The 11,401-nt window shown below is 39.8% G+C and overlaps 1 protein-coding gene across 2 annotated transcripts in view; it reads left to right on the top strand.

The window, feature by feature from the left end:
- The first annotated feature begins 5 nt into the window (after positions 1–5).
- The window catches only part of LOC117461984 (adhesion G protein-coupled receptor L2-like), a 135,255-nt gene continuing 123,859 nt past the window's right edge, over positions 6–11,401 (top strand). For both annotated transcript variants that reach the window (XM_071206445.1, XM_071206444.1), the window contains exons 1-2: positions 6–92; positions 4,869–5,571. The gene's annotated coding sequence lies outside the window, so the exon portion shown is untranslated. The remainder of the gene's footprint in view (positions 93–4,868; positions 5,572–11,401) is intronic.

The following is an 11,401-nucleotide window of genomic DNA, read 5'->3' as shown; positions in this document are numbered from 1 at the left end:
AACTACAACTTCCGGGTATCAGTTCTGACAGCGAGCCACACAGAGCACAACACCGCCAGCACTGATGCTGCACACTGTCAAGAACCATGCAAGTAAGTCGACCTAGCAAGAATCAGAAAATTGCTTCGATATATTAAGGAGTTACATGTTATGAACCAGCTAAATGTATACAAAGTGACTTCTGGCGTGGACAGTTAGAATGACTACCATTTAAAACAATGCGTTAATATTCTAGATATACAGATAATTGGTATCAAGCTAAATTCCACTGAGCATGCAGCCAAGAGCTAGTTCCAAGCAGTGGCGGGCTCAGGCAGTGTGAGGGGCAGGGGCCAAAACTGTATACAAAATAAATGGCATGAGGGGGGCACCAGCATGGATAAAAAAAAACACCAGTTCACAAAAAGTGTTCTTGCATGTGAGCATATAATGATGCCTGTATAGTATTAGCACTGCAGGGCCAGGACCAGGGCAGCCTAATGACCACAAAGTCAACAACTTTAGGTAGGCATCACAGACATGTAACACTACACATCAAATAGTCTGACACCATCACGACATTCAAATCCCACCTCAAAACCCACCTGTTTAAACTGGCCTACTCACTCTAAAACACATTCAACCTGCTATCACAGATCCCCCTCTCACTCCGTCACTCCACACTCTTGTCTAGCCTGTTTTATGCTTTTATGCTGCTGTATTGCCTTGTCGGTTCGATTAAATTGTGTTCCGTTTTTGTTTTAGCTGTTTTCACTTTTAAATGCACTGTAAGGCGACCTTGGGTGTCCTGAAAGGGGCCTCGAAATAAAACGTATTATTATTATTATTATAAACATAAAGTGTACGCTGCTGACTCTTTTAACTGGTGACCTGAATGTGTCATGGTAGTTTGTAGTGATGGCAGCTGTTAAACATAACTTGAAGGTGTCCTCTTCAAAGGCTATGGTTACCAGTCACTGAGTCAGCACAACTAGGTGCAGATGGCTCCAGATGGGGGAACACATAACATTGTCACCAGATTTCTTTTTGTGGCACTGCATCATGGTTAATCCATTTGAACGCCACTGTAGATGGCACTGCATCTTGTTTTTCCGCTGGAAGTGCACTTTAGAGGTTTCATTATTGTGTATTATGTACCAAAGGGACATCCAAGAGAGCAATTATTTGTGCATTTCTCTCAGGCATGTCTCCCTTTCAGAGTGAATTTCATTAACTTTTGTTTAACATTTTGCACTAAGCTGTTATTCTACCCATAATTGCCAAGGGAAGGTTCTTTTGGTGTTAGGGTTTAATCATGGGGCTAATTTGAAGGTCCAGTGAAGTCATCTTTATTGTTTAATTCATTTTCAGTTTTTATGTATTTAAGGTATTTGTTTTCTGAGGTGCATGTATTAGTTTACCTACTGTTTGCTGAACAATATTGTGATGATAGGATCTTCAGGATTTCTTCTTGCTTACATTGATGATTCTGAGCAAAGAAAATAATGATATAATATAGTGATTTGATGATTTAATTATAATGATCCCAAAGCCAGCCGTAATCAGAGCCATTCATAAGAGTGCAAAAAAACGTAATTATTTGTTATGTATTGATCTGGATATTTATATTCTTCATATTGCTTGTTTGTCCAAAACTAAAAATGTTAATCTTACAATCCTTGAAAAAACCTTAAATCCTAACAGCAAACGTTTGGTGTTTTTCTGTTATTGAAAATTATGTAAATTCCTGTAAATTCAATTTATTGACTAATTGTTGCGTTATTAACTTGCATGTTTGTAGCATGCATATTTATTAGGGCTGTCAAACGATTACAATTTTTAATCAGATTAATCACGGCTTAAAAATTAATTAATCATGATTAATCACCATTTGAACTATGTCCAAAATATGCCATGTATTTATGTATATTGTTGTGGGAATGGAAAGATAAATGAAAGAAGGCGGATATATCCATTTAACAAACAGTATCTATGTTTATTATAACATTTTTCTGTGTGTCAAAATGAAAGACAGCCCACATACCTATCCAGGGGCGCCGCCAGGGATTTTGGGCCTCCTGAAAATATATCACATTGGGCCCCACCACCAGGCACAGGCCACTTTGTTTATAAATTACCTCGAGGGCCGTACCAAATGGTCTAGCGGTCCGTATACGGCCCGGGGACCGGAGGTTCCCCACTGCTGCTTTAATATAATAACATTAGTATTAATATCATAGCCAAAATGTCGGTGATTAACATTTTGTTTTTAGACTGATCACTAAAAACTGTCCATCATCCTAAATAGACTAAAAGCAGTTTTTTGTTTTATATAGATCATTGGCTATGTTTGAAATGTATAATTTAAATTAGATGTTAGCTTTTTGTTATATATATATTTTTTGTATTCCAGTCTCCCTTCAGATATGTTATGTGGCATTCAACACAATGCTGCTCACCTCCTTCAGTTTAGAGAAAAGCTGGTTCAGGTTCAGCCTTATGGGGGGACAGGGCTGCTGAGCCTAAAGATGGATCTGTTGGACCTGGCACCAGGGGGAGGGACAACTGATTTAGTAATAGGCGTTAAAAATGTGCCTGCATTTATTAAAGGTAGGTAGGTAAGAATGGAGAAACCAGCTCGAAGCGCTAGAATTTGAAAGTACACAACCGAACAAAAAATCTGCCCCTTCCTTCAGAGTTCCTTACAGAGCCCCTCCTCCAACACACACGAACGCGCACATGACCAATGAGGGCACGAGATAAGCTTGTGCACAGATGGAAGGCTGACAGGCAGGTAGGCCATCCAGTTATTTTAGCCGGCCGGCTCAGATGATTGGTCGTGCTTTTTACAGCGCCACGGCTTCCACAGATGACATTTTTGTACGTATTTATTGTCAAAGCATTTAATATATTCATTGCTATCGGATGTTAAGAGCATTCCATGGAATATAACGACAAGTGTATCTGAAGTGAATTAGCTACCATACCTTTAAATGTCAGCTAAAAGAGCAGTGAAATTAAAGACCTCTGCATTTTCTGTAAAGATATTAACAGTACTTAATGTCAGCTTAGTAAACAAAAAAACATTAGCTAACAGACTAATTTCCACCACTCATGGACCACACCCACCTTTTCTTGTGAAAAACTGTGTGACATACTGTCGCCCTTTAGTCCCTCTCTCTTGTCTTTCTCTCCTTTCTCTTCTTTTCTTAGAGCCTGACTTTGTTGGTCGTTGAAACATGGTACAACACACTATGTAGGCTAAGTACTAGCATCCCTCCTCACATGCTTTCACTCTCTGCAAGTGCCGGTGCCGCACCACGGTGGGAGGCAGGACCAAACCATTACATGTAAATAGAAGGGGGTGTACAGAGGCATGAGTAATTCACTTTTGGAAGAAAATAAGTTAAATGAATCGTAAGTTTAGTGAGTAGTTTATCAATATAACGTTCTATTAATGTTAATTATTGAGGATTGATGAAAGGTTACTTACATTTTTTTTCTTAATGTTCTGAACATTTTGGGGCCCCTGTCAGTCACGGGCCCTTAGAATCGTCCTAACTTTTCACCCCCTTACGGCGCCCCTGTACCTATCTATCATCAAACCGTGGGGTCTTAATTCATTACGTGTTGATTTCTATCAACACGGGGGACGAGTACTTCAGGGAAGTCGACAGAGGGAGGGGGGGGGCGGCGGCGGCTAGTGGAGTACTTCGTGACCACAGAGTGTGAACGTTGTGATCAGCTGTTTTAGCGCAGTTCTCCAGTGAAGGGGGGGGAGTCTCCCTCCGCAGCCGGTTGGCGTAGTTTTGGCACAAGTCCGTTGTACAGACCGACGTTAACAGCAGCCCTGTCTGTGCACACGGAGACCGACTCTGTCGTCCGGTGATCTAACCGCCTTCTGGAAAAGCTTCACAAGTACGTCGGTACGCAAATGCGCTTTGTGACACAAGTGACGGTACGCATTTCAGATTACGCACATAACCTGCACCAGTTATGTGTTACCTGTACTACAGCAAAAGTATTCTCCGTCGGGACTTCCTGCAACAACACCACGCCGTTATCAAAGATGTTCTATTGAGAAGACAATCACTACGTGACAAAAGTTTTCAAAACCGTGGCTACTGAAATCAATCTTACTAACTGCTGTCTGTGCAATTTACTCCGCGCGAGTTGGCAGACTTTACTTTACTTTGCTTACTTTAACATCATTTTTCATGGTGGGCCTAAGCCATTTCTTGGTATGGGTGTAGCCCAGTGTTTCTTAAACTTCTTCATACCAAGGACCACTTAACCAATAAAAGAACACTCGCGGACCACCTAACTCCACAAATATCCAAAATCACATCGTTTTTCTAGAACAGATTACAAATTGCCTGAAAGTGGTACAAACAAGTGGCAATATGTGTGATGAAGGTGTTGCGATGGGCTATATCATGCAAATGAAAATGAAACTTAAGCTCGCTCCATTGCGGAGATATTCCCGTGAGAGTGAGGAAAACTGAAATTCATTTATTTATTTCAAATGTGAAATGTTACCAATATACTCACGGACCACTTGGGGGCGCTCACGGACCACCAGTGGTCCGCGGACCACACTTTGAGAAGCACTGTAGCCTACCCCAGCCATACCCTGGCGCTGGTGGCACGTATGGGGCGGGCCATTCTGCACATGCGTTAAATGCGTTAAATATTTTAACGCAATTAATTCAAAAAATTAATTACCGCCGTTAACGCGATAATTTTGACAGCACTAATATTTATATATCTGCAGGTTATCCTCAAGGTCTTTATCATGTTTGTGTGTTATGTTGACATAATCATTTTTAGAAATGCGACCAATTCTATGAAACAGTATTTCATTTTTGCTTTCAATTTCCCTTTTCCAGCAGGGGTCCGGCAGAGATCCAGCTAACCTGGAGAGCTTTTGGGCCGACCCAGCAAGACACATTGGCTGAGTCGAGGCAGGGTCTCTGCAGTCTGGCCTTTAGCTCTTTCTCATTGAAAACGGACTCCCACTGACCTGCTTTTGGCTTTGAAAAGATGTTCCTTTATGTGTCTGGCCCCCCACACTACCTCACCACAATACTATTAATAATGACACTGGATGAAAATCTCCACACTGGACCAATTTACAAACTCACAAAGGAACTGAGATGCTCCTCAGCTTCTCAGTACGACTTTGGTCATTGAGTTGCGCGAGATTGACATCCTACTGCTGATGCTTTATTATCCTCAGTAAAGAATTGCTCAGAGCAATGCATGATGCCGACCACACACACACAACGATAATATTATAGTAGTAAGAAAGGATGTGCTTGCCCTTTTATTGAAGAGCGTTTAACGACTAAGCAGCTACTGTATTGTTTTGAATTAATTTGCTGTGAATCCAGCTGCGACATGGGTGGGTAGCAGAGCTAAGAACACCTGGTGAGGGGACAAGCATCATGCTGAGGGCTTGCATAGATCCCCGCCTGCACTTGGCTGCAACTCAAAGCATCAAAGGTGTTTCATCTCTGCGCTGGAGTCTCCGGGGTTAAAACGGAAAGGATGACGCTTCAACTTATGGATCCTTGCCTCTACAGCCACAAGGTATGGATCTGCAGGCAGTAGAAAGAAACCCTCTACTACTGTGATGACTACAAAACACTTGTTTTTACACTTTGTTCACGGCAGGGTTCTAATATTCTCACTCGAAGTGATTCCCACAACTGTCTGGCAGGGAGCTGCGTTGGGTGCTGCTGACAGAGAATGTAAATAGCGTGATAGGAAATACTGAATAGAATTGACTGCTAATTGAAGGCTTTCATCTGACAAGGCAGACAGTGTGAATACAGATTATCATCAAGCAAGGGCGGCTGTTAGAATACCAATTTATCTCACCAGGTGTTTTTTTAATCGTTTATTTAGAATCCTTCAACTATTATTATGTGGGATAACTCAACTAGTAGACATTAAAATTTCATCTTGAAATAAGTGACAGATGAAATGGGACCCACATGGTGTTTAGAACAGTCACACATGCTTGAACTTATGAACTTCCTCTACGTCAGCTGCCAACTGATGCTTTATTAGGAGACAAACAGTTATGTAATAATGAGGCACAGGCTTTGTTTTGGTGTGCTCGGCTTTCATTATGCGTTGTTGACCCTTTTTTGTTTTATTGAAGGATCGCAAAAAAAAATTTGATTACAAATTCTATTTCACTAGATTTACTAAAGCAATGCTTGATCTACATTCAAAACTCTACAATTAATTGACATCCAGTATAGCAGTCACTATAAGAAATAAGAAAACATTTCATTTTAAGTTTATAAACATTTCATTTGTGATTAAAAAAAGAAACAACTCCCATAAAGTAAAGGTTAGTATATATATATATATATATATATATATATATATATAACCCATTCATTCATTATGTAAATAATATGACGTGACAAAAAGTAATCTAATTTTACACTATCTAGGGAACTAAGCTTTGTTTAAATTTTTTTTTTTATTTAGCTCGTGTTTTTTATCCAAATACATTTTATCAGGAATAATCAGAACTGTTGCACATATGAGTACTAAATACGCAGGCATCACAGCATGGGTAGCTTCAGTGAGAGAGAAAGGTTTGCCTAATGCAGCTGCATATGTGTAATTCATGGCAACAAAAAAGGGATCCAAAAATGTTTGTTTCATGACGCTTACTGTTGCTAAACTGTTTTTCAGAAATGATGTCCTATAGTAGTCCACTAGGGCAGGGACTTTGCCTCTCTATTAACTCAGTTTACAAATGTTTTCTTTACTAACTCGGAACATGATTGTTGCTTATTTGGTCATGTATATTTAATGTCAAAAAGATATATTCCAGATTTGAAGTTTTCAGCGGCTTTAATGCTGCAGTGAGAATACCGCTGCACTGAATTCATTACCATGTTGTTTTTTATTATGCAATGAATATTTATTCAGGATGTAAGTGAATAATCTATTTTACTCAAACTATTTTTCTATATGATTTACCGAACACTTTGGCGCCGGGAGTCTAATCGCATGTCAACAGCTTATCCAGAACATGAGAATTTTTTTTCTGCAGACGAAACTCACATGACAAATGTTCGAGAGTTGTGACATGAGAGAAGAGCGGACCAAAAAGCTAAGAGTGATGGCTTCGTAGCATTTGATTAAACCCCATTCCACATGTATCTGTCAGTCAGCCTGGCTGGTGGAGGCCTCTGATAGTGTACAGAAGGGAATCAGCAGGGGGCAATGTTCTCACATCAAACAATCACTCGCATGCAGCAAAGCCTCAACACTCAGTCAAGGACAGAGGAGCTCTGAATCACTGGCTCGGCTCGGTCTAATAGCTTCAATGCAAGTATCTTTCATATCCAGCACAGCGGACATCATTGATAGTTTTCGTGCTGTTGTATTGACTGCAGCATCCTGTGCAGAGCTCTTATGATTGTAAAGGACTCGTACACCTAAATATTTTACACAGTGCCAGACTCAACATTAGCAACATACATACACAGCCAGCTATGTTTAGGGAGCAAAAATGCATTTGAGATCATGTAGCCATTAATAATTGACTCAATTGTAACATCCATTGAGGGTTGCCTGGAAATATTTTCAGTGTAAAAGCAAAGATGGAGAGGCAGCTGACAGTTTGCAGGTTTCTTCGTATCTCTCTCGCTGTAGAAGTGTCAGTTAAATGCCTTTTTAAAAGTAGAAGGACATCAGACAGGAACATCATGATTTAGCGATGAATTCTCTGTCTACTGCCTGATATCACACTGTGGCGACACTTAACTGTATTTGCCACCACTGCAGTGATACCGAGAAGGTCTAATATAATCTAAAATAGATAAAAGGGAATAGATTAATATATTAAGCAAATGAAAGGGGTGAGAGAGGGAAAAATGAGAAAGGGCTCTTTGGTGGAATTTTGTTGAAAGTTCAAGCAATATGCGCAATAAATTCCAGAGCCATAAGAGGTTGTTGTTTAGTATAAATGTATTTGACTCAAATCACTCTTGTATATGACCCGTCTTGTTGCTATAAATAAAACAGTTGTATTGATGGATCTCCCAAATTGTGTAATACAGCTGAGAATAGGGCAAACATATCATATTGAATTCAATGAGATTTAAGGATTGGTTTCACAGACAGCAAGACAAAGTTCTCTTTTTCAGTGTATTAGACCAGGATTAGTTTAATCCATGTCTATGAAATACGCCCTTCATTTTTCTGGTAATGTCTTCAGTGCACCAAGTTTATTCTTCTTGGTTGGGTTTTTCTGTTATTTGCTGAGGTAAAAAAAGACAATTCATTCCACATAATCGTCTTATTTTGGGAATGGTTTCAAGCAAGTTTAGTGACTTGCAGCAGTCAAAAGAGGGCAGTAAAAGAATAAAGACAACCGAATAAAAATCAAAGAGGCTAACAGAGGAAAAAGATGACATGTTGACGTGAAAAGAAAAACAGGAAACGGAAAACGTTGGCAGGAGGAAGCATAAAGCGTCTGAAGGGGAAAAATCTTGAAGGTTTTCAGATTTGATTAAAAGCTATGTGAGTGATTTAAGCCAGAGAGCGCGATTTGATTTTATTGATGGCAGCATGTCTTCAGAGTGACACTCAAAAAGGACAAGAACAATGCTTATTTACCAAAGCTGTTTCACTTAGGTGGAGCAGGAGTTTGCTAAGTTTTGTACCTGTTCTTCCAAGAAACCCCTCAGAGTGCATGGTGGGGTACATTGGCCTAGATTTCCCTCACACAGTGACTATTTCATTAAGAACCTCCAGCTTGCAGCAGACCAGGCTCCTTTTACTGCATTGTACTGTATGTGCAACACATCCTCACTCCCAGGTCGGCCTATGTTGACGTTATGTCAAGTCCCCTGTGTCGGCTTTATCCAACGCATTTTCAACTTGCAGGGATGTCCATAGGCTTCTATATAGCTCCCTATAGAAGCCTATATAGTTCTATATAGTATGTTGTAGACGACTTGAGATCGCGAGCGAATGCTACCCGCAGATCCATTCTCACAGCGTTTATCAACCTTTTTCTTACTCAATATCAAGCCACACTTATTGTTTTTACTTCTTTATTTTAATTGAATAATGTAGGACTTTTGTTGCCGTCAGTTCTGCGGCGGGATTTGACGCTCATGGAAGCACGGCATTCGTTTGTGTCGACTGCCCTTAAAGGCAATGTGAGCGTCCATTCTCATTGGATAATGGAGAATTGTACACCCGGAAGTAAGTATTCCCCTTACTGTCGATTGATTTTACAGTGATATCTGCACTACTCATCGACTAAAAAACACCAGATTATCCTTGTTAATTACACAACATTGATTGGTTTAAATTGTGTGCAATGCTTTTGTATTTTTCCCCTTCGATTCGGAGAAACAAATATTTTTTCGGAGTAAAGGATGGCAGAAGACACTACACTACCCAGAATCCCCAGCTATCGTTTGGACTACACCATGTGCTCTGTTTGACAAACCCTGTGATAGTCCTCAAGCTCTGTGATTGGAGAGTGTGCTCCGAGGGTTACGCTGAGCCTCGAACAGCACTTGAAATGGGATGGAACCAGGCAGACTGTCCAAACTGGATTTGAACGGGTCCAATGCAGCTATTGTTTGCTGTTGTTATCAGAGATAGGAAATCTGTAGTTTGTACTACCTGTTGTATTATATTACCTGGGGCCTCATTTATAAAGGGATATACGCTCAAAAAATGACAATATTAGACAGAATTACGTCTAAACTGACGCCGTTTTGCATTTCTATAGGTTGTAGATACGAGCATGGTTTTATATACTATCACGTTTAATCGTATTTTATGCCGTTTGCCAAGACTTGATAAGTCTCTCGTAAAACACAGGAGGTATGGAAGCTAAGAACACCATATGTGGTCAATTGTACAGCTAATATAACACAACACATTAGTTGTATTTCCTTTAACTGGTGGATATAGAGTTGCTGCAGTGGAAACGCTGCGCACAGCTGGGACACAAACCACCAAATAGAAACAAATAATTCAGATCCAGTCGTCATGACTCCACTCCGGAGGGATTCCCCGATCATTTATTACAGTTTCTCATCAAGGGGGTGTCTCCTGTCCCCGGTACAAACACACTGCTTGAGGAAGGCTAGCCTTTGTGTATTTATTTTTGTCATTAACCGTTTTCGGACCACTTATTTATTTATTTTGGTGACGATCCGACCTCCATGGCATGCTGCTCTGGTTCAAACTGCATCCACCAAACAATATGATTTATCTCGACCTCCCCAAAATAACCAACATCTGACACGGTGTGAGATGTCTTTTTTTAGCTGTTCTGTCGTCATTTCCTGCGATCTTCTTCAAAGTCAGAATGAATGGGCGTTTCTTTGACTATGTATAGGCAAATATGGGCGTTACGTGAAGCCCGCAAAAGCTGCACCGCATTTCGAGTCGATTGTGATTTATAAAGGGAAACCAGCGTAGGAAGTGCTGTACGCACTTTCCTCGCCGGTACGCAATGTTTTGTGATTCGGAAAATGTCTGTACCTATTTTTTGGATTTCTACTACGTAAGCAAACTTCCCACGTGAATCCTACGCACGGCGTTATAAATGAGGCCCCAGTTGTCTTATGATAGATTCATATTTCCGCCCATATCTCCTCCCTTATTTAAATCCTCTTTAAGTCCTTATTTAAGTTTTTCCTTAAAATCTACTATTCGCGGCTACACAAAACAAAACATCTCCAAGGCAAATATTATTTTTTTCCCTCAAAGACAGGGAGTGAAATGTGACATCCTATCCCACACACTGTAATTTGAAAGAGTTATTGGCAGTTGCATACACTATATTGTGTGTGTGTGTGTGTGTGTGTGTGTGTGTGTGTGTGTGTGTGTGTGTGTGTGTGTGTGTGTGTGTGTGTGTGATTAACTAATAGTCCTGCATTTACTTAAGTAAAAGTATTTACATCAAAATATGCTTTAAGTGTGAAACTATTATGCAGAATGCCCTCTTTCTGGATCATCTATATTATGTTAAAAGTATGACAAATATTGATACATGACGTTATCATTCATAAAATGTTGCAGCAAGTAAAGGCTGGGCTCATTTTAATTACAATATAAATGGCTGGATAGCTTATCAAATATATAATACAATTACAATACTGATGTTAACAGCTTGAAAAAAGTGGGCGATATTTAAATTTCTGGAAATATATCTAATTATCCAGATAACATTCACATTTTTAACGTGTGACTTAACGTGTGATATTAATTAACTATGTTATTTTACGCATTTTAGTCTAATTATCAATCTTCAATAATTCTACCATCTCCAACACAAACTGTTTAAGTGTGAGAAATGTAAATATTACTCTTCTGATTCATAATTTCTGAATTCTGTCTCTTTCCCGTTTCATTCATA

The sequence above is a fragment of the Pseudochaenichthys georgianus genome, chromosome 17 (genome assembly GCF_902827115.2).
Source record: "Pseudochaenichthys georgianus chromosome 17, fPseGeo1.2, whole genome shotgun sequence".
Lineage (NCBI taxonomy): Eukaryota > Metazoa > Chordata > Actinopteri > Perciformes > Channichthyidae > Pseudochaenichthys > Pseudochaenichthys georgianus.
This window is presented reverse-complemented; position numbering and strand designations above follow the sequence as displayed.